Here is a 5,411-nt window from a genome sequence, read left to right as displayed (position 1 = left end):
GTTGTGACTTTAGAAACTTCCACTCGTACTTTGTAAACGCAAAATTAAAAAATTAAAGCGAGCACTTTAGGAAATTAAATATATTGAATATTTGAGAATTGAGATTTGAGAAAGTGAAAAATTATGTGAAAAATGATTTGAAGTTGTAGGGTATTTATAGAATTTTTTTTGGGATTTAAAAATAATTTTTAAAGCATTTTTTTTTCTTGTTAATATATGGGCCCAAACTAGCCGTTTGGGCCAAAAAGGGCTATATAGCTGTTGGGCCAATGCCTAGTTTGGCCCAAAATCCAATTTTAAAAAAAATAAAAAAAATCAGGCCGGACCGAGCCGATTAACCGGCGAGCCTGGACCGGGTTAATCGAGCCCAATTAAAAAAATAAATTGGCTCGATACCCGGTACCCTAAAGCCCTTGAGCTTACTGGGCCGGTTTCTTCAAGTGGACCAGTTCAGGACCCAGCCCACTTGACACCCTAATTTTATCTTGAATAACCTCAATTGCTATCTTTCCTAATAAACTCACACATTCATTGTAGCTTCTAAATATAATTAATTCAATATTTTAATAAATAACTGCAATTAATAACAATAATAAATTAAAAAATATATGATAAATTATCTTCTTGTTGTTTTTTTTTCAAAAAGGTGAAGTAGATATTTTAGTACAATGGACACATTTAATTATGTATCTTGCCTGCAATTCCACATAGTTTGGGTTGATTTGATTGGATTCTTTAGTAAATTCTATCTAATTGCACTTTCCTCGTACTTTTCTTAGTTTAGGCGCTAGGCATAAGGTAATTTATGTTGCCTAATTCTGGTTATTTTCTTGTTGAAATCTTGAAACCCCCACCAATGTTCCAAGTTGGTCTCTTTGATTAATCAGAAAAGGGAAAGCAACAATAGTTTATTAAACATTGTCTTCTTGTTATGCATAATACGACATTGACTTGAAAAAGTAAAGTCTAAAAGTCTTTCAGTTTGAATAATAAAATCTTCAAGAACTACACACTAACACCAATCCACCACATAGCACCCACAGTGTGTGTGTGTGTGTTAATGCCTAAAAGAACTACACACCATTTTTGTTTGACTTGTGATTAGTAATATAAATAATTGGATATAACTGAAGCTTCCTATCTGTTTCCTGTTAAATGAGGAATCACTGGTTTCTATATAAGACTATAGTAGTTGGCAGTTGAACGTTACCTGCTATCAATATTTTTCAGGTATATCATTAGTAAGGAGTATTGATTATTGGTAGCACTGAAAAAATTGGACTTTGATGGTACAGAAACGGAATATCAACCAGGATAGGGATGACAGCTCTGAGTTTCCAGCTAGGGAGTCTGAGTTGCATTGTTCTGATTAGCAGTTTTTTCACAGGCTTTTTCAGGGCTACGCGTATCTCCACAAGAACTTGCACTAAGGCTGGAGACTTTAATCCGAAGCTGGGTAAGATTCTACGCATATGTCTTTGTCTTTGTAGGAGTAGTACAATTTAGTTTTCAAGATTGTGCAAGCAAAGGGGCGGCATTTGTTTAGTGCTTGTTCAATTACTAGTAGACAATATCAGGCCATGTATATTCTGCAGGCGTACGAGTCCCAGTGAAATAGTCATTCACAAGGCAAAAGCTTGAAATATTTCTGTTCAATTCCCAATTGGAGTGATCTTGAAATGATTGCTGTATAGAAGCTAAAATTAGTAGTTTTCAACAGAGAGAGGCAGTATTATGTTTTATTTTATGTTTACTTTTGATTCGTCTTACGTTAAAGTTTCCATATTTATCATCCTTGGTTTTCTTAAATGATGATAGGAGCGTGAAGAGATTGAGAGACCACTTCAACCTGCCCTGAGTTCAGTCCTTGCTTTAATCAAATGGTTGTTGATCCATGCTCATGTTTATATATTATGCAACACGTCGAGGAACTATTCTCCAAGTATCAGCATGAATGTGTTGGTTGATATTGGAATAAAATGATTTACAAAGTGATTTCTTTTGGTTGTTGCAGATCCTCACTTTGTGATAACGAGACTTCTCAATTGAGGTCTATTCAGTTACTTTTTGACGATATATTTCCCTTCTTCCCTTTTCACGGGCAGTAAAGTATCTGTGAACAATAGGCCCATTAAAGTTGCCTTGCATGATGCTAGTTCCAACTAGAGGATAACATCTGGACCCCTATCTTCATTAAAAGTTGGTCTGGTTGTGCTTGATGGGGAATTTAATCCTGACGATCGTGAAGACTGGACCGAGGAAGAGTTCAGCAAAAAGGTTATTCGTGAAAGAGAAGGAAAACGTCCATTATTGACTGGAGACTTAAATCATTCAGCTAAGGGATGGTGTGGGATATCTGGGTAATGTCAGCTTCACTGACAATTCAAGCTGGACAAAGAGCAGGACCTTTAGGTTGGGATTGAAATTGATCAACCGTTCTGGTGAATTTAGGGTCAGAGAAGGAGTTAGCAAGCCCTTGATTGTGAGAGATCATCGTGGGGAGAGTAAGTTCTTTTTACCTGCACTTATCTCCGTTAACCTGTTAATAACACCCTGCAAAGTGGGAGAAGGCAGCTGAGTAGAAACTTGTGTGTGTAGGCTTGCTATATTTTCCACTTCTGCTTGCCTTAAGCGGATTCAACAGCCATTTTGTTGAGTTGTTGCTCGTAGTACAACTAACTGATGTCCAGTCTTCGCGCATATTATTTTGATGTAATATTTTGTACTGACATTGTTTTATTTTCTTTCCTTTGATTAGCTTATAGGAAGCATTACCCTCCCACTTTGGACGATGAAATTTGGCGGTTGGAAAGGATTGCTAAAGATGGTGCATCACACAAACGGTTGAAAAAGAAAGGAATATTATGTGTGAAAGACTTCGTGCGGTTGTTTGTCACCGATCCATCTCTTTTGCGTGAGGTAAGGTCATCGTTGCTCACAGTTGTAATGTCGTCTTTGGTCTGATCGTCAACCTTTTATTTATATAAAATTTGTTTGGGTGTCATCTATATTATAGATGCTGGCTTGTGGGAACAACATATGGGAAAAAATGACTGAACATGTGAACACTTGTCCGTTAGACAACAGTGAGTGGTACATATACAATGCCGGAGAAAGTATTGTGCTTTTGTTCAACTGCATCTATGAGCTTGTAGGAGCAACTCTTGATGGACAAAACTTCCAGTCCTTGGACAAATTAGATGTATTTCAGAAGGTCTGTTCTCGGTATCCCAGATAGCTATTCATTTGATTCTTTAGTGTAAAGAGTTGAGAAGCTGATGGTATTCTTATAACTGCCAGCGGATGGTTGAAAATTTTAAGCGTGGTGTTTACAAAAAATTGAATTGTCTAGTTCTCCTTAAGGACCATTCTTTGATTAGCCAAGCAGTCCTTACATCCAAACTGCAAATTGGCCTTTCTCATATTCCTAGTTCAAGCCAACAGACTATGAAGTACTCAGATGAACAAGGTATGAACCATCACATCTTCTTCTGCAGAGTTGTGTGCCTCTTTTTACCATGTATTTTCCATTTTTCTTGTATTTTGTGTTTCTCTTAAATCTTGTGGTATTGGCAAGAGTATGCTTTTAACTAAGCATTTTGATACATCTGATTGAGCAATAAATAAGTCGTATTCTTGAAAATATTTTCACTTTTTGGGAGCTAATATTGAACTTCTTTCAGTGTCTAAACCATCTAAATAATGGTAGTATAACTTAAAAGACTGCATGTAGCACCTGCTCTTCCAGGTGTGATAGTTCCTCTTGGAAGGGGTCTTTGGAAGCAAAGTTTATTGTTATTCCTCTTTTTTGCCTGAGAAATGAGGAAATGTGTTCTGCAGTTCAAGTGGAGTTACAGAGCAACTCTGATCATACCACGATTTCACAACCACTAGCCTACACAGAGCAACTAGACAGTCCAACTGCAGAGTCCATGCCAGAAAACTTTCACGGAATGCAAGCATTTAGTTCGAACCTGGCAAGCAGTTTTTTAAAGGTCATATAGGTTATGCTGATGAGATAAAGCAGCTTGCTAAAATGTTGTCAACTTATTTGACAATATCTATTTTTTTTTCCAGAAAAAAGAGCGGACAGATTGATCACTTCTAGACGCATAAAAGGAAAAGACAGACCAGCATGCATTCGATGTTCACATTGTTGATGGAATTGTGCAACAATCAAGCGACACGTTGTAAGTAGTATTATTTATTCTTTTGAATATATTATTTTAAATAAGAGCTCACGTCAATACATAAAATACCTACTTTTCTGTTGTGCTATTCATATATAAACAAATAAAGTTAAGGCATATTTAATTTATACTTTAACTAAGTTAATTTGCATATTTTTTTTAATATTCTGATAACAGATGTATCAAAGTGATACATCTGGGAGTCATATGTATCATTTTGATACATTTGTTGAAATATGCCTCCAGTTGAATTTTTGTTCTTTATATTTAATTAATCTGAGACTTTTATGTTTCATATATTCTGTTGACTTACACAAAATTTTATGAAATAATATTTTTAGATTAGGAAATCAACTAACTGCATACACGGTCTGTATGAAGAAGGAAGAAAATACATTATTCAGTTGGATAATAGAACATGCAACTGTGGTAGATTTCAGCTTGATGAGATACCATGTGCGCACACTATTGCTGTTTTGAAAAGCAAATATGTAAAGAAAATAAAGCCATACTGTTCAGATTACTACAAGAGGGAGGCACTGGTGAAGACTTGTGAAATGTCGTTGTGTTCAATGCCCGATAAACGAGACTGACATATACCACCGAAGGTATTAGAAGATGTGATTTCGCCTCCAAAATACAAACGCCCACCAGAAAAACTAAAGAAAGATAGATAAAAGAAAAGTAGTAAAAAGTTTTCATCAACATCAAATCATCGTGGCAAGTTTGGGTATGAAGGCCATAACAGACGCACTTACAACTACTTTTCGATAGAGATGTGACATTTTTCTTTAAAGTTTAATCAGACATGTTTACTTAGTTCAAAATTTTGAATTCAATAATTTGAGTTAATTACTCAAAAATTCATTGCTTGATATATTTTGTTTACAATTGGAAGAGAAATATTTTTTAAGATCATTGTTTATAATTCATTAGTACTATTCTCTTATACATATATGTTAGGGATCACGAGGAATGTTAGTGAAACATTTCCTATATGAAACTATAAAGTGATAAATATTAAAAATTTTAATACTTTTATATGATTCATATTAACCGCTCGTTAAAGATATGTGAATCATATCACCATTTAATCTCAACATGTTAGTTGGTGATACATTTTAAACATATTATTTTCAAGTGATACATATTAAAAAAACTAATATTGTTATATAATTCATATAAACAGTTCGTGAAAAATTATTTGATTCATATTAGTAA

General features: G+C 34.8%; 1 pseudogene; it reads left to right on the top strand.

Moving 5' to 3' along the window:
- Positions 1-869: 869 nt before the first annotated feature.
- Positions 870-5,137, top strand: LOC107866501 (annotated as a pseudogene).
- The last annotated feature ends 274 nt before the right edge of the window (positions 5,138-5,411 follow it).

The sequence above is a fragment of the Capsicum annuum genome, chromosome 3 (assembly GCF_002878395.1).
Source record: "Capsicum annuum cultivar UCD-10X-F1 chromosome 3, UCD10Xv1.1, whole genome shotgun sequence".
Classification (NCBI taxonomy): domain Eukaryota; kingdom Viridiplantae; phylum Streptophyta; class Magnoliopsida; order Solanales; family Solanaceae; genus Capsicum; species Capsicum annuum.
Note: the sequence above shows the minus strand (reverse complement) of the source record. Positions and strands in the feature narration are given on the sequence as shown.